The sequence below is a fragment of the Balaenoptera acutorostrata genome, chromosome 12 (genome assembly GCF_949987535.1).
Source record: "Balaenoptera acutorostrata chromosome 12, mBalAcu1.1, whole genome shotgun sequence".
Lineage (NCBI taxonomy): Eukaryota > Metazoa > Chordata > Mammalia > Artiodactyla > Balaenopteridae > Balaenoptera > Balaenoptera acutorostrata.
Genome location: NC_080075.1, coordinates 73,084,173 through 73,107,479, shown reverse-complemented (window position 1 = coordinate 73,107,479; position 23,307 = coordinate 73,084,173). Strand labels below are relative to the sequence as shown.

At 45.0% G+C, this 23,307-nt stretch overlaps 1 protein-coding gene across 2 annotated transcripts in view; it reads left to right on the top strand.

The window, feature by feature from the left end:
* The first annotated feature begins 2,247 nt into the window (after window positions 1-2,247).
* The window catches only part of MAPRE3 (microtubule associated protein RP/EB family member 3), a 48,700-nt gene continuing 27,640 nt past the window's right edge, over window positions 2,248-23,307 (top strand). For both annotated transcript variants that reach the window (XM_007191301.2, XM_007191299.2), the window contains exon 1: window positions 2,248-2,410. The gene's annotated coding sequence lies outside the window, so the exon portion shown is untranslated. The remainder of the gene's footprint in view (window positions 2,411-23,307) is intronic.

Here is a 23,307-nt window from a genome sequence, read left to right as displayed (position 1 = left end):
CCATGTGTGACAAATGGGGCGCTACAAGGACCATAGTCTCTTCTCAGGATTACTCAGGACCAGCCAGCTATGCCATCCAAGTCCACACCTACAACCATGGAGATGTGCTGGAACTTCAGAATGGAGGAGCAAAATAAACTGAGTCTGAAAATTTTCCCTTGTCCTTGTGGCACCCAGACACCCTATAGATACAGTTAGGAACAGCTTCAGTTCTCCAACTCTGTAGCTAAGAAAAGTGTAGCCTGCATTTTTACTGTCCTAACCCCTTGATTTGCCCTGGGAATTATCCTCTACAAGAAACCTTCCCCTTTCTGAGAACTGCCTTGGATGGGTGGAGACCGTCTTGACTCAGCATACGCTGTGTCCCTCTCTTTTCTTACTCTATTTGTAGTCAGCTGCCTTCTCCTTCTCTCCTGAGAAAATGGGCTCAGTCAGAGTGCTTTGACACCCATAGTCCTGGGGTGGAATCTCTGGGAGCTATACAGGGAAACTCAGAAAAGAATGCTAGCCTATGAGTTCTTACTTCTGAGTCATTCGAAGAGAATGCAGCATGTCAACAAGCCCAGCAGAATCCAGTGATGTTCACCAAGAGCGCTGGATCTGAGCTGGGTTAGGAGATGGTAGAATAGTAAGGCATGAAGAGCTTGTACTGATTATAGAGGGTGACAGGAATCATTGAAGAGGTCAGTACCTTGGGAGAAAATTTATTTAGTGGAAACATTAGGGACAGTGTAGAAGGGAGACTAGCTACAGGTGAGGAGTCAGGAAATAGAGAATGCCAGAGTCTCAATTAATAGATGACTAGAGTTTTGGCATTAAGATGGAGAGCTAAGGGAGTGAGAGAGGTGTAATAGTATCAGTGGTACTTAAAGATTAAATATGTGCAAAGATCATAAGGAAAATATTAGTGGAGACTCTGAGGCAGTTAGGTCAGAGAAAGTGAGGATGAACAAAAATTTTTTTTTAACCTTTTGACTCCTTTCACTTATTTTTTGGGGGTCAAAGAAGATTCTTCTTTGAAGACCCTTTGAAGAAAATCTTTGTCTTCACTTGATCCAGTTCCATAAACACTTATTGGAACTCTACTATGTTTTATATTGGGTGCTAGATGCTGAGGGAGCAGATGAATAAGACAGAATTCCTGCCTACAAGGGGCATGTAGTCTGATTGAAGAGACACATGCAAACCAAGGACAATACTGTAAGATGTGTATGGAGGTATACAAAAGGAGGTATGTACAAGATGGGTACAGAGGTGACCTTAAGATATCCACGGGAGTCAGGGCTGAGGGAAGGAGACCCAGAAGTAGTTTGCACAAAGAGAACCAAGCTAATGAAATCATGAAGTGGTGAGCATAGTGGAGCCCTGGGTGGAGCACTGGAGGACAAGGATGGTAGCTAGTTATGAGGGGGTAGAATTTAAACCAGCTAGTGGGCAAGATGAAGAAACAGGCATCGTTTACAAATGCATTGCGACAGAGACAATAAGGTTGATAAAAATTCGTGACATGTGTATAGACAATTTTGTTAGCTCCATTTAGAGGTAAAGGTATAGACTTTCTGGCAGGAGACAAAAAGGAATGTTTAACACAGGCAAAGGAAAATTGAATTTGGGGATTAGAGTAACAGGCTGCGATTGAAGGCCATAAACCAAGAGAGGAGAGAAAACCCAGCCTTAGCTCTCTCCTGTTGCTAAAAGAGAAGAAATATTCTCCCCTTTCTCCTTTGCAGTAGCCGTGATACAGATAAGAATCCGTCATCTAGAGGGAGGAGGTATGGGGATATATGTATATGTATAGTTGGTTCACTTTGTTATAAAGCAGAAACTAACACACTATTGTAAAGCAATTATACTCCAATAAAGATGTTAAAAAAAAAAAAAAAGAATCCGTCATCTGGCTACTATGGAATCAGGTGTAAATGGTTGTTCTTTCTGTGATCAGTTAGGGTGGAGGAATTGTTACCCTGTTGCTAAGGAAAAAGGAAGGGGCTGTTTCCAGTTGCCATGGTGACAAGGTAAGAGCGTTCCCTCGATACCGCCGTAAATTTATGAGGCGGTGTCCTCTCCTTGTTGCTATGGCAACTTAGAGGGACTGTTCTCGTCGTCCCCACCTCCCATCGCAGTTGCTAACACAAGGTGGAAGTAGGGGTTGTCCTTCCCGCTCCAACCAGTTGCCTTGGAGACGGCTGGTGCCCTGGCCCCGCCCCGCTCGGACTGACAGCGGTGGCCGCATCGCGCCTGCGCAGTGCTCTCTTCCCCCGCAGTCTCTGTGCGTTGAAGCCGGAGACCGCGGCGGCCTCTGTTAGGACCCTCCGCCCCAGAGCCGCCGGCCGGAGCCGCAGCCTCAGCCGCAGCGCCCCCGCCGCCTGTCCCCTCCCCCGCCGCCTCCTCCGGAGCCATCTCGCGCACTGTGAGTCCGGGCCGAGGCGACCGACGCCGTGGGGCTGAGTCAGCGGGAGGCCCGGGCCCGAGCTGGGGGAGGGGAACCGAGCTGCCCCCCTCGCCTCCCGACCCGCGCACCCGCCCCCCAACTGCGTCTCCCCCACGCCTGTCTCCCTTCCTCCATCCCTCTCTCCCGGGCTCCCCGCGGCCTCAGCCGTCAGGCCTCCCCGAGCCACTCCCCCTCCCCTTCTCTCCCCACAGACCCACCTTGGGGGTCCTTCCCCGCTGGATGCGGCGCTACCGCACCTCTGCTCTGGACAGATTTTTTCCCCAAAAAACTGCCTCCCGTTCGCCCTTGTCCCTTCTCCTTACTCCTCTTGGGCCTGACATCTCCGGCCTCTCGGGTTTTCCCCAGTGATATGCCAGAAAAAGAGTGACAAGGGAGAGAGCGAGGGGAGACTGGGGGGAGGGGGGACGTTGTGCCTGCCCAAACGTTGGGGCCTCAGGTTTCCTACCCACACGCTCCTGCCCCGGCTGGCGTGGGGAAGCAGGTCTGGACAGTTCTAACTGGCTGCTAAGAGCTTGTGGGGCTTTCCGAGTAGATTTGCTGGGAAGCGTTCCGCCCCATCATCATGATCAGCTACTGCTTAGTGAGCACTCGCTAGTGCACGGTGGCCTTCTAGTGGGCTGAGCTCTGGCTTTGGCGGGCGCTGTGGAGAGCGACTAGAGAGAGTGGAGGGAGGGGAAGAAAAGGTTGCGTTTGGGAGCTGAAGTTCCTGCGCTTCCAGTGCGTTGTGAATAAGCATCTTGCAGTACTCTTTAACATGCTTTCCATCCCCCCGGCCCCCTTCCCTCCCCTCCCCCCCCGCCCCTTCCCTCCCCCGCCCCCCCCCCCGCCCCCCCGCAGTACAACACGGATATAGTGGCAGGTTTGGAAACAGGCCTGATACCCGTAGCAAATGCTTACTGTTTGTATATTGAAGGGTTGTGATCTCTGATACCTGTAAATTCCAAGTGGTAACCAACTGGGCAAGAGTGAGTTTTAACATAACATGTGCAGAGCGGAGAAGGAGGAGGAGAACTGAGGTTTCTCTCTGGTGTAGGGCTGAGGCTTGCACCCCCTGTTTCCTGCAGCTGTGTCTCTGTGGGGACTGTCACCTGATAGGGGTTCTAGCATATTTGAACAATTCCCTGGGTTATGTTTGCTACCCATCCACCTGCCCATCGTGCATTCCCTGATCTTGGAATAGAGCAGGATCCCAAACTGTTTTCTTTTTTCAGAAGAAATGGAGCTGAAGTTAGAGTTGTTGCGCACAGCCAGAAGCTGTCTCTTAATAAACGTGCCTCAACTCGAGGGCTCCTAACTATTGTGTGTACCTCATTGCCAACTTCCTTTGATTCTTTTTTTTTTTGCTTCCAGATTTCAGTGTACTGTTAGAAAATACGCGTAAATATCACCCAGTTAAACTGTAGAAGAGGCTTTGGGTTTTTTTACTTCAGGGTGCAAAAGGCGTAGATGGTTCAGTTCTAAAAATCATGGTGAAGAACCCACAAATTTGGAGTTTCTGGCTTGCAAACAGTGAGAAATAATGATTTTGTGCCTTGACTTTGCTCAATCATGGCCTATTGGCAGCCTCCTCAGAGCCACTCCCCACCCCCATGCCCATCAGATTAGTTTACAGTAGCAAAGACGGCTGTCGCCCTAGTTTTAAACATAGAGATGAAGTTCAGGAAAACTACTGCCCCCATGCAGCAATGCAGTTTCTTCTGTTTCGAATGCCAGTCTGGGGTTTGGTGGGATGCACCTGCCTGCGGGGCGATGGGAACTGTGGGGCCTGAGAGTTACATTCCTTCTGTGTGGTCCTCTCTGTGTTGCATAGCTCACCGAAATACCCGAGCAGGGCAGGAGCGGACAGCTGTGCTGGAGAGCTCCTCCTCCTGGGTTGAGTGTATTTTGGGAATCAGCGATATTACTGGGGTGGAGGGTTGTGAATTAAGAAGCAAGAAAATGTGTCAAGGCTAGATAGATCAGGAGGGTGTGAGTAAAATGTTCCCTTTACAGTTTGCTGTGGGACAGGACATTTCCAGAGCATCACAGTGGTTTTTATATAGGTTAATTTGCCTTTAAAATCCATACCTGTATTTTATGAGATGATGGAATGCCTTTTAAACTGCTGCTGTTGGGAAGCAGGACTAATAACCTGTGTCTTATACGTTGCCTATCCAGTTGTTACTGAGTGTAATTGTTAAGATCAGGGAGAGGGACATGATTTGAACCAAATTAGACCTAAATCTATGTGATCTATGTTGTAGTTTTGTAGCACTATATTTCCTTGATTCTAAGACACACCAGCAATTTACCAGCAGCTTTTAGGTAAACTCATTTAACACTACCAGATCAAAATATATATGTTGAGTCTACGGTGCCTCCTAATTTCAGGAACATTAAAATAGCCAGGAAGCGGCAAGATTTGAAGGAGGGATTTGCGTGTCTTAGAACTGAGAATATATTTATAATATTCCTGGGTATGTGATGATCCTCAGAGTGCATGCATTGTGAGGACGGATTTCCTTAAGTCCTTTCCCTAAGCCAGCCTACTCTGTGGGGTTATGTATGTAAGATGATTGACTGGAGTTAGGCATGGCAGTTGACTGTTGAAGAGAGGAAAGTTCCTATGCAGGAATCCATCCCAAGGCCTTCATATGGTACCCTCCAGAAGCTGAGCCAACTAGCTGGCAGCAAACATCTTATGAGCTATACCTGAATTTAGCCAAGTAACATCTTTCAGAAGCTGAGCAGAAAATGTAATTTTTCTGAACCAGAATGCATCTGATTTGTTCACAGACATATTTGTAAAGATCCTAAGGCACATGTCCTCCCCCCTCATAGGATATTAGAAGTGGAGAGGACTTCAGATGGTTCAGTGTTCTCATTTCCAGATTTCAACATGAGACACCAAGCGTTAGTGACTTGCCTGAGGTCACCCAGCTAATGTAGAAAGTATGTGAAAACATTTTGTCAACTGTGTACACCATGCAAATTAATGTTGGTAGTTATTAGTGGCTGAGTCAGGATTAGAACCCAGATTGCCAGTCTAGGGCTATTCTACAATACCATGTTACCTCATCCCTCATGTTTAATATTCCAGAGGGTTTTAATAAAAAATAATTTAGTAGTCTGTAATTAGCCCTGTAGACAAGGGCTTGTTTTTTGTCTGATTGCAAAGCCAGGTGAAATTGAGTGTCACACTGTCTAATTAAATATTTATTCTTGCCACCTCAAAAATATTTTTTCCCCACGCATTGCATTTCAACTTCAAGGAAGTTTTTCCTTTCTTAAATTTGCATCATCTAACGTAAAGTAAACGCAAAGGTGGGTGTTTGAAGTCTTCGCAACTTCTTATCTGTGAGGCTACTGCTGTATTCCAGGAAACAAGGTGGAGAGGGCTGAAAGGGGGCCGAGAGGAGGAGCAAACTGGATTATCTTCCAGCTCCCAGAATGTAACCTTCTGTGGTTCCTGGAAGCCATAGAGATTTCTAATCCCTATCCTTGAGAAAGGGAGGTGGTCTGGCCTCTGGAAGCAGGCAAACCTGCATTCAAATCCCAGTCCCACCACTTCCTGACCCTGTGGCCTTGGGTGAGTTATGGAACCTGAGTGCCAGTTTTCTCATCTGCAAGCCTGAAGTGATAACCATCTGTTTTACAGGGTGGTTGGGAGGATTAAATGAAAGGAAGTATGTAGAGCACCTGCTTATTAAGAGATAGCAACCATTAATTTATATTACTAAAGTATAAAATAAAAAATAATGCTTTCCAAATTTTATCATGACCTAAGTCTATCTTGGCCCCTCAGTTCAGCAACCCCCATCTCCCAGCAGCCCTCTCGGTGTGTTTGACATGCACAGAGGGATTTATCCTGTGAAGACCTGGCACTTGCAGTGCTGTTTCAACTGCCAAAATAGGAGTATATGAACTGCCCCTTTGTCTCCATGTATTCAGCTGACCTGGTTATCTGAAAGGCTGGCAGGGCGGGAGCAGTTGACTAAGAGAGCAGAGACTTCATGCGTTTGTGTTTGTGTATGTCGTGGTGGCGGTTAGTCCTCCGCTGGGGAGGCCAGTCTGGGGAGTGATCTTAATTTGAAATGGAAAAGCTGCTGAGCTCTCCCTCGTGAGTCAAGCTCGCAACGGCCTTCATTCAGTTCCTCTACTATTAGAGGTGTAGCTTTAATTGGTGACTGCTCAGATCAGCTCTGCATCTGGGAGATCTAGAGAGCCCAGGAGAGGAGCTATCTGCCTTAGGAGGGAAACCTCCTTGCTAGTGAGGAGAGGTAAAGGGAGGTCATTTGGGGTGGCAACGGTTCCAGATGGAGTCAAGGCGGAGACTGCCACGTAATTAGGGAGCCCGGGCAAGCCATTCAGGTGGAACACAAATGAACTTAAATTCCTAAAAATTTCATTTGGAAAGAAAATACTCATAAATAGGCATCTAAAGACTGAAAATTTAAACACGATAGTTTTAACCTCTGGGAAGTGGAATTTGAGTGTGGAGGAGTGAAAAGGACACTCAAAGGAGAACTTTTTTTCATATATAATTCTGTGAATTGTTGTAAGAAGCATGTGTGCTTTTGTAATTTAATGAAGACCAATAGAGTTCGTAGTGGTTGTTTTTCAGTAAGTACGTGTTGGTGAGCAAGAAGCAGTTGCCCTTGCTTGGAGCCGTCAATGCTTGGGGCAGATAGGGTTAGACTGCTTCCTTCAAACAGGCCAAGCCAGTTTGCAGCAAACCAGGCTCGTAGGTAAGGACAGGACCCTCCAAAGTGGCTGCTTCCTGGCAGCCCAGGATACTTCACTGACCTCCTACCTCACCACCTCTTCCTAGTCTTTTCATCCCCTTCTTGAGAATTGTCCCTTCCTTCTCTTGAACAGTTGAAGTAATCATTGTTATTCTAATAAGCTGTTTTAATTTTCAACTATTGATGAAAATGGCATCTGACCAGATGAGCTGTATGAAAAATCCGTGCCCCTTACTTAGCATCAAGCGGGCTTGAAGTATAATGGCACCCAGCTGAAATGCTGACCTACTCTGTTATGGTAGCTGCGTTTTAGATCAGCTCGGGCTGATAGAGCACAACTTTCCCACAGTGATTTATTAACTGCTTCCCCTAGGAATCACTGATAAACTGACAAAATTATTAAGTATTATTGAGCTTTAATTTTCTCCTAGTTGTGTTTCCTAGCCAGATGTCCTGTTTATTATAGAAAGATGACACACCTATCATTGGACACGTGCTTTGACTTGCTTAACCAAGAGTTAGGATGGGTTATGATGAGTAATCCACATTCCATCACGCAATCTTCCCTTTGGCCAAGAGTACAAATTTGTGTGACAGTTGGCTAAGGTTGGTGAGGCTTCCTGTGGCCAAGTATGGTTTTTGCTCTGTGTGGAGTTGACTGGCTAATACTGGCCTAAGTCCAATATCTTGTTCTCACAAGCATCGTGCCCTACCAACTTTCCTAAACGGGTATAACGTAACACTGGTGTTTTGAGCTCTGGACACATCATTTGCCTGAAGTAAATAAAGATTTGGCCTATCTAAATGTTTTGACTCCATGTAAAATGATTTTTTTCCTGAAACTATTTCTTGTATATAGGAGATACATAGCAGTTGTGTGATATGTTTAAAATAACTGAGCAAGAAGCATGACTTCAAATTTGCCAAGTAGTTTTGACAGTATGTATCAAAAACGTTAAAAGGAGCATATGTTTAGATCAGAGATTGCTGTTATAGGAATATTGTGAAAATCAGAGATGTATATAAAAATACCTATACAGTGATTTTTATTAATGCAACATTATTAATTATAATCATTATTAATAATATCAAATAGTTAAAACAACCAAAAGGATCAATAATTAGGCATTGGTCAGTTCACCTAGATAAAATACTGCACAGGCATCAAAAATCTTGTAGAATATTTTTTGATATCAGAAACTTTTGATATAATCAATGAAAGAAGGATGCAAAATTGTGTGTCAAGAATGGTACCATTTTATTTTAAAATATATGAAAAGGTACTAGAAGAGCATATGCCAAAACCATAAGTGATTATCTTTAAGTAATGGGATTACTTTTTTTTCTGAGTGCTTTTCAGTGTGTTCCAAACTTTTCTGCATTAAGCAGCTGTAACTTTCATTACAAAATTTTTAAACCAGTGATGTATAGTTTCCATGTAGTACAGCAATTGCTAAGAAAATCTCAAGGTATTTAATTTTTTATTATTTTGTTTCACTATGGTCATGATTAAAGGTAAACACTTCTCAAAGGTGTTCCTTTAGATAGTACTTCATTTCTTCTTTTAGAGAGAGCGTGCCTGGAGTATTACTGTGTGGGTGTGTGACTTAAAACCATAGTCTAGAAACTCTCAAGTCCAACCGTCCAAATGAAGTAGTCTCTCTTGACTCGAATGAGATGTAAAACAAAATTATGAAAAGAAAGTGTCTTACAATATAGTCTTCTTTGCCTCTTAACTTTTGCTGTTTAGATTTATCAGATTTCAGTAAAACCCCGTGTACCACAGGGCTCCATTTGGGTGGGCTTTTTCTCCCCATGTCTTTCCAGATTCTCTGGTGTCCTGGTTCCCCCATGTCTCAGGGGCCTCATTTGAAGCTTTCTCCCTTGTTTTGGCGGTTGTGCACCTATCTGAACTATCTGTTTTGAAAGACTCCACCCAGGCCTGCAGCAGCCTCCTTCCTCCCTTTGCCCTGGCCATATTCTGTTCCGCCATCAGCTCAGAGGCCCTTTTTCCTCCAGGCGTGGGTGGAGAAGGTTGGGTGGCCACCTGGCAGCAGAAGCCCGCTGCAGGGATGGGCTGGGCCGGGTCCCTGGAGCTGCTGACTGTGATGGGAGGGGCTGTCCTCTCATTCATTTTCCCATCCACGTACACACTGTGCATCATCTCAGTGGCCTGTCCAGCGGGCTGATACCTGCCCTCTACCAGTGGTGGTGTCGGCCCACCTCTGAGCACCAAGACGTAGAGCTGAGGAGCCATGTGGTTTATCACACAGGTCGGCCTGTGCTGCTATATAAATGTTTTCTAAGCAGGGTCTGCCTCTTCTTCCAAGTGATTCTGACTCCCCAGACACCTGTCCCAGACGGGGTGGAGGCCTGCCCTGCCACCTGGGATTATTAGTGAACATGTCTTTGGGTGTGGCTCGCTGGGGACACTCCACCACCTGGAGGGAGTGACTGTGGGAGAAGCATTCACCTTCTCTTGAGGGCGTTGTTGTCCTGGTCACCTGGTAATTTAAATGGTGTTTCCTGCCTGGTAAGAAATGAAATCTCAGCTGCTCTGAGTCAGCAGGATCATAACTGAACTACTGTGTGTTGTGCCATGGGAGAGGGGCAGGCCTCGGACCACTGGATGGAATTAAATATCCCTTCCCATATGGGGAGTGTCTCACTGAAGGCTTATCTCCAGTGGTGTAACATGCACTGTGTAGCTAGACTTTTCTGCAGCACCAGACTCTTGGCAGACAGCCGTCAGCCCCCACTCCCGTCCCTGCAGATTATTGCCACTTATCAGGGTCTCTGATTTAGTCTGTGATCTGTCCTGATTTTAGATGGGTAGAGTTCACAGCTGAAAGCTCCCAGTTTGGGCATCCTATTAACACCTTTAAGTGACAGGACCACTGCTAAGTACAGAGATGTGTTATGCTGGCCCTAAAATAGCAAGGTACAGTGTTTTGAGAGTTGCTAACATTTGTATTCCCCAGATAGTATAGTTTCCAGGTTTATAGGTTATTCATATAAATTTGCATATTGTCTTCTTAAGGCCTTATTCTAAGTGTACTCTCAATAAGATCTCTCCAAGTCCTTTCTGTTTTGTATTCTGAGTCATTATGGGGTATAAAAGAAATGAGATTCAACCCCTGTCCATGAGAAACTGCAGTCTGGTTTGGAAGATAAGGTGGATGTGTGGGATGATTAGCGTGCATGACGACACTGGGTGTTGATAATACATCTGTGCTGCTTTGTGGTATAAGCCATGGTCTCTGCCCTTAAGGAACTCAGCTAACATTCTGGCAAGAGAATTGGACACAAAATTATATAAATCGCTATCACACAAGGGGGTGGGAACGCCAGCAGTGATGGGAAAGGGTGCTTGGTAACCCAGGCAGAAGAGTGACCCTGAGCATGTAAGAGCTGGGGGAGCCTTCAGAGAGGGAAGCATATCGGAGCTGGGTATGCAGGGTAATGCAGGATCCCGCCCAGCAGAGGACAGATGTGTAGGAGAGTTCAGGCAAAAAAAATGAAAAGAACAGCTATTGTGAGTCACTAGCACTGCAGGGTCTAAATTCAAAAAGGGCTCTGAGAGGAAAATAATCATTGTGAACTGGAGTAATCAGAAAAGACTTCACAAAGGAAGCAGACCCTGAGCTTGTCCTGAAGACGAGAAGGCTTTGAGTAGACAGGACACCAGAGAGGGCTTTCCACGAGGCAAGGTGCCGCGTCTTGGAAGGAATGACTGGCCAAGGATCATAAGTAGGTCACCTTTACCAGATTGAGGCTGTGAGAGTTTGGACAACATTGGGGACATTAGTCAGAAATTAGGAAGTTGAAGAGACAGTTTGGAGATAAGTGTTGGTTTAGGCGTGGAGAACTAAAGATGACAATTGGAGATATCCAAGTGGAGTGATCACAAAAGCCCAGAAGCTGAGGATGAGGTTGGATGGAGCTATGGGTGTGAGAGTCAACAACACAGGAGCGATGGCTTCCCTGAAAGGGGGTTTCTCCAGGGGTCTTGGGTACAGAGCACAAAGACCAGAGCCCCAAGTAGTAAGCTTTGAGAATTGTCCATAATTAGGAAAAAAAGTGAAACAATGTGGGGAAGTAGGAGGCTTCAGAGCAAGGGAAGAGAGCTTCAGTGCTGCTGGTTTAACTAGACTCAAGGATCCATCTAGAAGAAAATCATGGCAAGGGTGTCACTCCAGTAAAACACTGGAGATGGAAGCCAGGTTGGGTAGCGTTAAGCAGGGAACTGGGTACAGAGAAAGCAGAGGCAATAGATAGTCACCAGAGAACGGCAACAGGGAAGGGGAGAAAAGTAGAAACCAGAAGAAGCAGCAGGATCAGACTTTTTTTGTTACAATTCTATTCTTCATCAACAAACATATATAAAATTTTAGTAAGCATGTATTTTTTGTTTACGTAGTTTTGTGTATTAAAGTGTGCTTCATCTGCACATTTCTCTATATCAGCATAATCCATAGGTTTGTCACTTCAAATATCCCATTCCCTCTGTGGTATTCCATTATAGTGATACCAAAATGTGCTTAACCATCAATCTATTATTGGGCAATTAGGGTATTTCCAATATTTTGCAAGTGTAAGTATCTCTGCTCTGAGCATCACTGGACAAATTACTTTTTTTTCCTTTTTGGGTTATTTCTTCAGGGGTATATCCTATAAAGCAGAGCTACTGAGGCAAATGGTACAAACAATGTTGGGGTTTTTTTAGTTGAGATATAATTGACATATAACATTATATTGGTTTCAGGTGTGCAAATAATGATTCAATATTTGTATATACTGCAAAAAGATCACCACGATAAGTCTAGTTAATGTACATCACCACACATAGTTACAATTTTTTTGTTATGATCTTTTAAGATCTGCTCTCTTAGTGACTTTCAAATACATAATACAGTATCATTAACTATAGTCACCATGCTGTACATTATATTCCCCAGGACTTATTTATTTTATAACTGGAAGTTTGTGCCTTTTGACCACCTTCACCCAGTTTCCTCACCCCCACCCCGACCTCTGGCAACCACCGATCTGTTCTCTGTATCTATGAGTTCAGTGTTTTTAGATTTCACATATAAGCGAGATAATACAGTATTTGTCTTTCTCTGTCCAATTTACTTCTTTTAGCATAACGCCCTCAAGGTCAATCCGTGTTGTAAATGGAAGGATTCCCTTCTTTTCTTTGGATGAATAATATTCCGTTCTGTTTATATACCACAGTTTCTTTATCCGTTCATCCACTGATGGACACTTAGATTGTTTCCATATTGTTGTTTTTTTGTTTTTTTTTTTTTTAATAAATTTATTTATTTATTTTTCAGCTGTGTTGGGTCTTCATTTCTGTGCAAGGGCTTTCTCTAGTTGCAGCAAGCGGGGGCCACTCTTCATCGCGGTGCGCGGGCCTCTCACTATCGCGGCCTCTCTTGTTGCGGAGCACAGGCTCCAGACGCGCAAGCTCAGTAGTTGTGGCTCACGGGCCCAGTTGCTCCGCGGCATGTGGGATCTTCCCAGACCAGGGCTCGAACCCGTGTCCCCTGCATTGGCAGGTGGATTCTCAACCACTGCGCCACCAGGGAAGCCCTGTTGTTGTTTTAATAGCCTTATTATACATTGTTCTCCATGGTGATCCAACCAACTTACAATCAGAGTAAGAGTTTAGTATTGACTTGGAATGATTTCTGATAATAGGGAGACATGAGCATGTTTGATGGTGGAAAGGAAAAGGAGTTATTTGAGGAAAATAATCCACATACAAGAGAGAAAGTGAGCAAATAGGAATGGTCTTGAGAACACCAGGGAACGGATAACTTTGCAGGAGAGGGAAGGACTCCCTTCCTCTGAGACTGATAGGAGGAGAGTGTATAGCTATTTCTACCCCTGACTTGCAGGGTGAAGTCCAGGGGAGATGACTGGAGTTCCTACTAATAAAAGACCTTTTCCTTAGTGAGACAGAGCCAAGGCTGCTTGCTGAGGTGGGAGGGCAAGGTCCTGAAGGTCTGAATTAACCACTGTGAGAAATGAGCCTGGGCATTTGAGAGGTGAATGAAAGTCTTGTTGTGCAAGGGTGAGGGCTGAGTTGGACCCATGAATTCCTAAGGGCTAAGTCTCTGAAGTCCTCCAGCCTGGAGAAGCAGCAGTAAATGGGGCAGCACGAGGATGGGGGTGGCTTAGCATGCTCGGGGCAAGGTTTCTGGGGAGGCAGAGTTTGAGATGGCAGTGAAGCAGCTGGCCCTAAGGTCAGAGGTGGAAGGAAGCAGTGCAAATCTAAGACCGGCGCTGGTTGTCAGCAGAATGAGGGGGAAAGTAATTACAGGCTCCAGTGAGAACAAAATGGGGTTTGGAAGGTGAGCGATGAGCCGTGAGGAGATTTTTGACAGAGGAAGATTTTAATTTTAAGAGGCTGTTTTTACTTTTAATTATTCACCTTTGTAGAATGTTTGGGGGTGTTTTTGTTGTTGTTTTTTGTTGTTGTTGTTTCTTCCCTTAACATGGGCACGTATTACCAGCAACATTTTTGTAGCTAAAATCTCTGGTGTAGAGCTGTGCTTCCAGGGTGTGGCAGGATTACCTCTGAGGTTGATGGAGGAGAAATGAAGATGGAGGAGCTTCACAGAGTCCGGCTTGATAAGGGGCTTGCACTGTGAGGTGTCTTTGCTTTCAGCCATTGCTCCTGTGGTCACAGCTTGTCGCTACGGAGTAGCACCCAACCACCAGCCCTTATCCACCCACATGGTTTTAGTGTTTAAAACCTGAGCAGGCTGACCTTGCCTAGGCTCGGCAGTCATATTTTCGATGTACTGTTGTGTGGGTCTGGCTGTTTCCGACTCTGCCCGGGAGCCCTACCGAGTCATTCCTCTCTGGCCTCTGTCCGTGAAGGTTCTTCCTCCAGGCAGATACAGCCCCTTGCCAGGGACGCAGTTTTGTGAGTGGACTGTGGGTTCCGTTTCAGCCTCACCCATCCCCTCCCTGGGTGCTTTGTGCAGTGTACAAACTGTACAACTGTATATAGCAGCCCTGTTTCTCTCTTGCCTGTTTTGAAACTTGGCCTAAGGCCCTTGCCTCCTGTGACCGCTCTCCTTCTCATGTCCTCCTAGATCATCCACTTTGACCCTGACTCTGACTGACACCCTTGGTTGTGGCCTCTATTCCACTTGCCATGTTCACATTACCATCATACCACACAGCTAAAGCCCTTTACACAGCTGACCATGCATAGCAGTCACAGGGGCCAAGCAGGGAACTGAGCAAGGTGGAAACACGTGGAAAGGGAGTGCCAGCATCAACACAGAGACATGGAAAAGCCAGGGCCAGCGCTCTGCATCCTTTCCAGGGCCTTAAGCTGAGTCTAAACCTTGCCTGGACATTTTGTAAATGGTGTTTCATTAAAGCCAGGACTAAGCAGGAGTATGGCTCCCAGCCAGTCCCTACCAGGAAGGAACAAACAGCTCGCCAGTGCAGGCCTCAAGCCAGGTGGGGTAGGCACTAAGGTGCATTGTTTTGCATGGAGAATTAAACGGGCCCTTTGTAAACATGGCCCCCTGCCGTTGCTCTTTTCTCTTGCCTCCTAGTCAGCCTAGGTCTGAATAATTAGCCCTTGGCCCATCAGTAGCAAAAAGAAGGGGAAGACTAAATTAATAGGCTGCAGTACGCTTAAGAACCTTGAACTCGGAGTTAGGAGACGTGGGCTTAGCGTTATATGACCTTGAACAAGGCACATCTCTTCCTTGATCCCCACTTTCCTTTTCTATTAAATGAGGGGTCTTTGCATATGCTGTTCCCTCTGTCTGGAGCATTCTTTCCTGGCCTTTTTAGGCCAAGTCTCCGTAACCTCACTGTGTCTTGGCCTAAATGTCATTTCCTAGGGGAAAGTGTTCTGTGATCTCCATCCCCACTCCACTCCAGGTTGGGGACCCCATGACAGGGTTTTTCAAATGGTAGATTACAACCACTAATTGGTTGTGAGACCAATTTATTGGGTTGTAACCAGCATTTTCTAAATGAAAAGACCAGGGAATTCCCTGGTGGTCCAGTGGTTAGGACTCCGTGCTTCCACTGCAGGGGGCACAGGTTCAATTCCTGGTCGGGGATCCTGTAAGCCACGTGGTACGGCCAAAAAAAACAAAAAAACAAATGAAAAGACCAGAAAATATCAGAGGGCATCACGCATAGTAAGAGTAAGAATTGTTTAATGGAACTTTTGTTTTATTATCTATGTCTGGGTGTGTGTGTTTGTGTATGTATTGGATTGAATATAAAATGTATCTTTCACTAAGAGGCAGAAAGCCATTGCTTTCAAAACACCCTAGTCGTATATGTTTACTCTACAGCACTTAATATGATTATAATTACGTGGTTATTTGTATGATTTTATTACTACTTACCTATTTCACTAGGTAACAGGCTTCATGAATCAAGGATCAAGACTGACTGACTCATCCATATAAGACCTAGAAATTGTTGAGGCTCAGCAAATAATTGCTGAACGAGTGGATTTCTGAGGGGTACTTTGTTGCTGTCAGTCCTTAGTTCTGTGAGGCAGTTCCTAGGAGTGAGTAGATAGTGGCTGCAATAATAAACCAAAAACCCTCACATTCGTCCCTACTGGACAAAAGTAACAGAAAGAGCAGCTCTTGGACCTCTCGGTCTCCACGTTAGGAAGGAGTGGCACCGGAAACCGGGAAGGCCAAACCAGCTCCCCTGAGAGGGAGAAGGGAAGAAGAGGACAGATACCACCACCCTATTCAGTAAGGCCTCGCTTGGGCAGAGGTACCTTTCCAGTAACAGAGAGACAGGACGTTCAGAGACAAACCCTCCACGTAATCTGTGCTCACATAAAGACAAAGGCGACTTGCCTAGTGTAAGCTCTCCCAAGGGCCCATCTCCCACTCTCCTGGGTATGGGCGACCAGCCCTTGACCCAGGAGTCCCCTGGGTTCCCAGGATAGACTTCAGAACTCCTCTTCCTCCTGTAGCACCCTCACCCCGCCCCCCAACACTTCCAGAGAACTGATCTGCTTCTTGAGGCGTCTTTCCAAACCTAGCCAGCCTCACAACAGGTAGAATCAGTACCCTGCGCCTTCCCAGACATGACAAGCCTCTGACTGTAGCCCAGAGGACTTCCCATGGCCTAGAAGGCTCCATTAGCAAGACCCAGCCAGGCACCGCTTTGGCCCAGAGCTGTTCTGGGATGTGCTAAAGATCGTAACTCAAGAGGACTTTGTTTCCGAGACCCTCTTGAGGGCCTTGGGAACCCAGTGATAACACAGGCCCTGTCAGGAGTACTTAAGGAGGTCCAATTTGCTGCTTCATCTTCAAAGTTCATCATCTGAACTCAGATGGTTCTGGCAGCATCTAGTTGTTCTGTGGAAATTATGTTACTTCCTGCCTGGAGCAGATGACCTCTTTGGGAGGGATGAGGGGATAGTAACTAGTTGTTTTAGAGCTCCTAGAACTGTTTGGTTTTCTGGCATTGACAGCCCCTTCTAGAAGTCTCTCCCAAGAGGCTGCCAATCGGCTTCCTTAGGAAGCTTTCTCAGGCACCTGAGCCGCCCTTGGTGGTTGAGGGCAGGAGGCGAGCTAAGAGAAATAACCGAGAAGCCTTTACTACAGGTTGTCCCTAAACAGCAGCCGCCTCTCACCTCTGGTCCTTCTCCCCCTGTTGGAGATTTAGGGTTTGGAAAAGGATTCTTCAGAGAGCTGCCAAGTCCTGTTATTCCTCTGAAGAACACTCGAGAATTTTTGTATCACTTGTTTCATTCTCACCCTAATAATCCGTGCGTCCTAATTTGTATCCATACATTAGCTTTCCTATAAATTAGAAAAAAAATTATTCTCAAAAATCACTATTACCTAGCCCATATTTCAGAAAAATTTCTTAGAGCAATGTGCGTTTAACCAATGCCTTTAGTGTATAGTAGTCATCAAAAAAACATTTTTTGGATAACAAATGTAAGTCAAAATTGCCTTTACAATATTTTAAAATTAAAACATTACAGAAATGCATAATGTAGAAAGTAGAAGTCTTCCATAACCTTGTCCCCCAAGGAGAAATCAGTGCCACAATTTTGTTGAATATTCCAGCTTTTTTTCTACATACATACTCTAACATATTTATTATTTCTTTCTAAAAACATGAGATCCTACTATTTTTCATTTATAGAAAAAATGGAAAAGATAGAAAAAAGTAAACAAGGAAATTAAAGCCATTGTAATTCCACCACTCAAACAATAGTGGCATCGAGGGGTGGCCACGGTGGGCTTTAGTACTGTCCCCTTGCAGAGCCGCCCAGGTGAACCTATAGTCCAAATACAAATGTGTGCTGGTTCTGCAAACACAGTTTCAAGACTCTCTTCTGTCTCCCTCTTCCCACCAGATTACCAGCCCCAAGCCCCGCCATTCTCAAAACCTGTTGCCACCACTGTTGTTTACTACGGTGAATGCATTGCTACATTTTCCTCCAGTTTTTAATTACGTTAAAATCCTGTCCACTTACAATGTTTCCAGTAGTCATGTTCAAGAACCAGTGCAAGATACACGTGGAAAGCACTTTCCATTGTCCCAGGTAACATCATATTTGGTTTTGTCCCCAGTAGCACTATTTCCAAGACACTGAAATAATGTCAGGGAACTTTGTTTTGAATTCATCCCTGGAAGATGCTTTCACTGTGCTAGTGAAGAAGCTGAAACATAGGGCCAGTGACTTGTTTAAGCAGAATAAAACTCTGCCTCAGCTAGACTTAACTACAGATGTCTAAATGTGTCAGGATTACTAGCTGAATTGCCTAAATTCACTGAGACACTGAAGGAGTAGAAGGGGCATTCCCAGGTTCTGAATTCTTCCTTCCCCAGCCTGGTTATCAGCTGTTTAGAACCATTTAGATAGATGTGCTTCAGCCCTGAGAGAGGTTAGGATATGTGCTGTTGAAACTCTTTTCTTCCCTTTGGGGAAGGATGTTGGCTCTTCCTCCGAGTCAGTCCGAATTCCACCTGGGCCATCCTCCCAGCTCATGAGATGTTTCAAAGTATTCTAGTTCTCGGTTCTCTTCTGTACATCTCATTTCTCCATGTTCTGACAGTGTGGAGCTGAGTAGGTGAAGCTGTCCTCATAGAAGTAACATGGCAGAGGTAGGCTCCACCACCTCAGGTCTGGCCTAGGCCAGTGCCAAGGTCACAGAACAACCAGCATAACCCAGAGCCATCTCCACAGAGTAGGAGAACAAAGAGGGACTCTTCAGCTTAGAGAATCCAAGTGAGAGGAGATATGATCAGTCTGCATATTAGTTTCCTATTGCTGCTATAACAGGTTACCATGAACATAGTTGCTTAGAACAATGTAAATCTATTATCTTACAGTTCTGGGGGTCTGAAATAGGTATAATGGGCCAAACGGTGTCTCCCCAAGTCCTAATCCTCAAAACCTGTGAATATTACCTTATACGACAAAAGGTGTGATTAAGAATCTTGAAAGGGGGTGCTTACCCTGGATTATCTGGGTGGGCCCTAGATTCAGTCATAGGTATCCTTATAAGTGGGAGATGGAGGGAGTTTTGAGAGAGAAGAGGAGGAGACAGTGTGACCACAGAGGCAGAGGTTGGAGTGATGTGGTCACAAGCCAAGGGATGCCTGGAGCCACCAGAAACTAGAAGAGGCAAAGAACAGATCCCCCCAGAGCCTGCAAAGGGAGTGCAGCCCAGCTGACACCTTGATTTTGGACTTCTGACCTCCAGAACAGTGAGAGAATAAATTTCTGTTCTTTTAAGCTATCCAACGTGTGGCAATTTGCTACAGCAGCCCTAGGAAACTAATGCAGTGGGTTAAAAATCAAGGTGTTGGCAAGGCTGTGTTCCTTCTGGAGGCTCTAGGAGAAGATCCTTTCCTCGCCTTTTCCAGCTTCTAGAGGTTGCCTGCATTCCTTGGCTTGTGGCCCTGCATTACTCTGACCTTGGCTGCCATCATCACATCTTCTCTCTTACCCCTCCCTTCCCCCTTATAAGGACCCCTGTGATTATGTTAGGGCCACCTGGATAATCCAGACTAATCTTCCCATCACAAAATCCTTAACTTAATTACATCTGCAAAGCCTCTTTTGCCACTTAAGGTAACATTCACAGGTTCCAGGGATTAGGACAAGGACATTTTGTGGGGGCCTACCACAGTCTGCAAATCCTAAAGGGTGTGCGTAAGAATGATGGATCTGTTTACCACATCCCTGAGTGTTCAAATTAGATGCTACTCCCTGAAGTGAGAAAGGCAGTATCAAAGGAAACACGTCTTCTGCAGAGGTAGTAAACATGGAATGCATTACACTCACAGGTTCTTCTAGGCAGAAAATGGTAATAAATAAATAAATAAATTTTTTAAAGAGATGGGGTATGAATGTGAGCTAGGCAAGGTGAAGTTCTCCCTTTAAGCTTTTGAGGCGATGACGTGGCGGGAGTGTCTCCTACAGCCTTCACCTTTGGTACTTATCAAGCAGCCTAGCTGAATGGGTCTGTAAGGGCATTTCATGCAGCCGTCAGTCATAGAACTGTTACCCTGTGGACACACAGCCTCTTGGAGATGAGCCAAAGGATGAGTCACAAGAAGTATACATGGTACTGAGGTTAGAGAAAATGGGGCAAGTTCATTGTAATGGCTTGGGGAGTTCAGCGTACAGGGCATGTGGGAGACGTTATGGCTCCATCGTAAAAGATGGAAGTGGTTCACGGGAGTGTTGGTCAGAAGGGAGAGTGAGAAGCTGAAGATCGACCGTTTGAAACATATTTCCATCTAGAGGGGTCAGTACTCAAGAGAGAGCAACCCAGTAATAGCTGCTCTTGAAGGCAGGTGGAATTACTCGAGGCAGTCTGAGCGCACATCAAGACCGTCAAAAGCAGAGTTCCCATTCTGCTCCTACCTGCCTCTCTGACTCTGGGAAATAATTATTTCTTCCTCAGAAGTGAATAAAACTTCCTACTTGGAGAGGATGATAAGTCATTAATTATTAATGTTTATTTTCATATTTACAGATGAAAGGCATGCTGACTTCAAAGAAGTAGAGTTAGGACAGGGGGAAGAGAATTAATTCTCAACATTAAAATTATCTACTAGAAAACACTCAAGGCCTATTTTGAAAAGGTTTTTCATGATTGAATATAAAGCTGGAGAATCTTAAAAGGAGATTTGACAACCAATAAAGGGATCAGAGAATAGTCCGTTAGGGCAGAAATGTTTGTGTTCCTAACCACTCAAACTCATTTCTAGGACAAGGCGTTAGACAAAGGTGTCCTACATGCTTGTGAAACACGATGAGAAGTTATGGTGAGTGCTTTGGAGCCTCGCCAGATAATTAATGGCTTAATTCTGCTTCAGCTCCTCTCTTCATAACACAAAGGTCTGAGACTCCAATTAATGAATTTCACTTTAAAAAGAAGCAGCTTATTGGATACATGCTCTAGTTTAGAGCATGAAGCTCAAGGTAGGGGACAAAAAAGAACCCATCATCCTAGGGCCGCCTCTCTATAGACCACACTGCTCTCCTCTCCTAGGCAGACGGACCGGCTGGAGGCCAGGTTCTAACTGCCAGTGCCATTGTTACATGGCGTGTCTCTTGGCTCACTGGTCTGAGCAGCACATCAGGAAACACCCACTAAGCTCCGGAGGCCCTGGGCAGCCCCTACTTGGTACTGGTTGTTACCAGCGGAGAAATGGCTCGTCTCTGCTGTGAGCTGGATACTGTGCAGGATGCTTTCCACATACTGCCTCGATTAATGAGAAAAGTGATCCAAAGTCTGTAATTCAGAGGAAGGGACAATAATATCATGAACAGGACGAAAGGCAGGTTTGAATTCTGTTCTCAGCTTCCGTGTTCACTCACCATGGTAGGAAATTGAGTTCCCCAGTGCCTCTATTTATCCTTCTATAAAATGAGGTTATTACCTGTTCCCATTGCCCAACCATGACGTCAACATTGGGAATACTTTGAACTTCTCAGATGAAAGATGATATAAAACTACAAAGTGAAAAGTTGGTGTAGGAGAGGATGCTAGAAACTGAGAATGAAACGGCCAAGTGAGAGTAAAATGTAAGGATGCCAGGATTTTCTCCTGTGCCACCATGGGGGCTTTCTGGGCCTTCATTTGCCTTGCTTGTCTTATGGAGGATGGTGTGAATCCACACTATCATAGAAGGGGAGACAGACTAGTGTATTGGTAAGAGCAAAGACTTTGGGTTCACCAACCTACTGAGTCTCAAGGTAGGAGACAGCACAGCTAGTTTTAAGAAACTCCCAAGGTGATTCTGATGCACGGCAAAGTTCGAGGAACACCGTGTTCCAGACTGCTGATGGCCCTCAAAGACACTGTGTGTTTCCACACCTCTCACGCGCGCTCAGGCTGTCCCCACTCCCTTCCTTCATCACAAGCATCGCCTCCTGGCTTTTCTTACTATGATGAACTCCAGTTCTTCTCTCAAGGCCAGATCACATATCACCTTTTGCCCAAAACTTTCCCTAACCTTTTCAGAGAAATTAATTGTTCTTGGGTACAAAAGACTATGCAACCATCAGAGAATGAGGTGAATCTCTGTACACTGCATGGAAAAGTAACCATGACATTTTTAAAGGGAAAAATGGTCATAGAATATTTATATTTTCTTTAAACAATGGAACAAATATGTGTATATATAGTTTGAGTATGTATATTAAAAGATCTGAAGAATACACGTACCTGATACCAGGAAACTTTTTTATTTTATACACATCTATATTATATGAATTTCAATACCACTTTTTTACTTTTTCAAATTCAGTAACAATTAAAGTGACTACCAAGAGAGTAATTGCTCAAATAATTACCAGGGAAGAATGGATTGATTTTATAGCCCTTGTATGTGTCATCATTCTGTGTGTCTGTCTCCATGGTTCAGCTGTGAGCTCCTTGATGGCAGGGGCCTCATCCTGTTCATCTGTCTGTCACCAGTGCCCCACGCTGTCCCTGACACATGGTGGATGCACAGTGTGTACTTACTGAATTTAGAAGATCTAAAACAGAGTCTGGGGAGCCTTGGTTGATCAGCCCCAGGACCATACATATGAAAATTGATTTCCTGTCCTTCATCACCACCACCAACCCACACACATCCTTCCTTTATGCCAACTTCCTATGAAAAACTGGATATGTATAATTGTTTAACCTCATGATTTGGGGAAATCAGAAACTGTTATTCCTTCTGTAATTAAGGGAGAATAATAAATGAGATATGTTCATATTTATTATATTTACATCTAAAAACTACAGCAATGCTTTTTGTCCAAAAAAGCTTTTAAAGTCATATTTTATGGGAAACAGGGCACTCATTCTCACTGAGCAATGTTCTCAAATATTTTTTTTAATACTAACCTATTCTAGAAGTTGTGGATGGATTGTTTGAGGGGAAGAGAAAACAGATCACTCAACAAACATTAAGCACCTACTTCGCACCATGCTTTAGAATTAAAAATACAAATGTAAGACACTGCCCTTGCCCTGAATTCATGTTGTAGTTTTAATACACTCTGCTGTAATCTCTTGGTGCGTATGGGTGTGACTCCCTGCCCAGTGAAATGGCAGGTTGAGGACCAGCTGCCGAGCCCTCTGCCCCCTTCTCGGCCTTACCAACACTGATGCTTGCTAGATTTAGGAAATAGGGCAGTTCTGGTCCTTTGTCCTACTAGTGTAGGCCCAGCTTGGTCTTGGCCACTGGTTGGGTCTGAAAGTTCATGCTTAGCAGGAAAGCCAGAACTATAATGGACACCTTAAGAGCCATGTTCTCCTGAGTAGAGGGTGGGCTTTTCCCACAAGACAGAAGCTTATTGAGAATATTGACTTTAAGGAATGCTTCCAGGATACCTCAGGATTTGGCTAGAGCCCTAATCTTTGTAGGTGGGAGCTGTCCAACATTTCAGCATACTTTTGCATCGGCCCGCTTTGAAAGAGGTGTATTGACGATCTGGCTGTTTTGACTGTTTTGTTTTGTGCCATATTCTGAGGGAAATGACACAGTTCAGGATCTAGCCTCTCAGGTCTTTAGATCTGATACTTTAATGATCAGCTCTACTTAAGGTCACTGAGCCCTGAGAAAACCGACTTATATTTA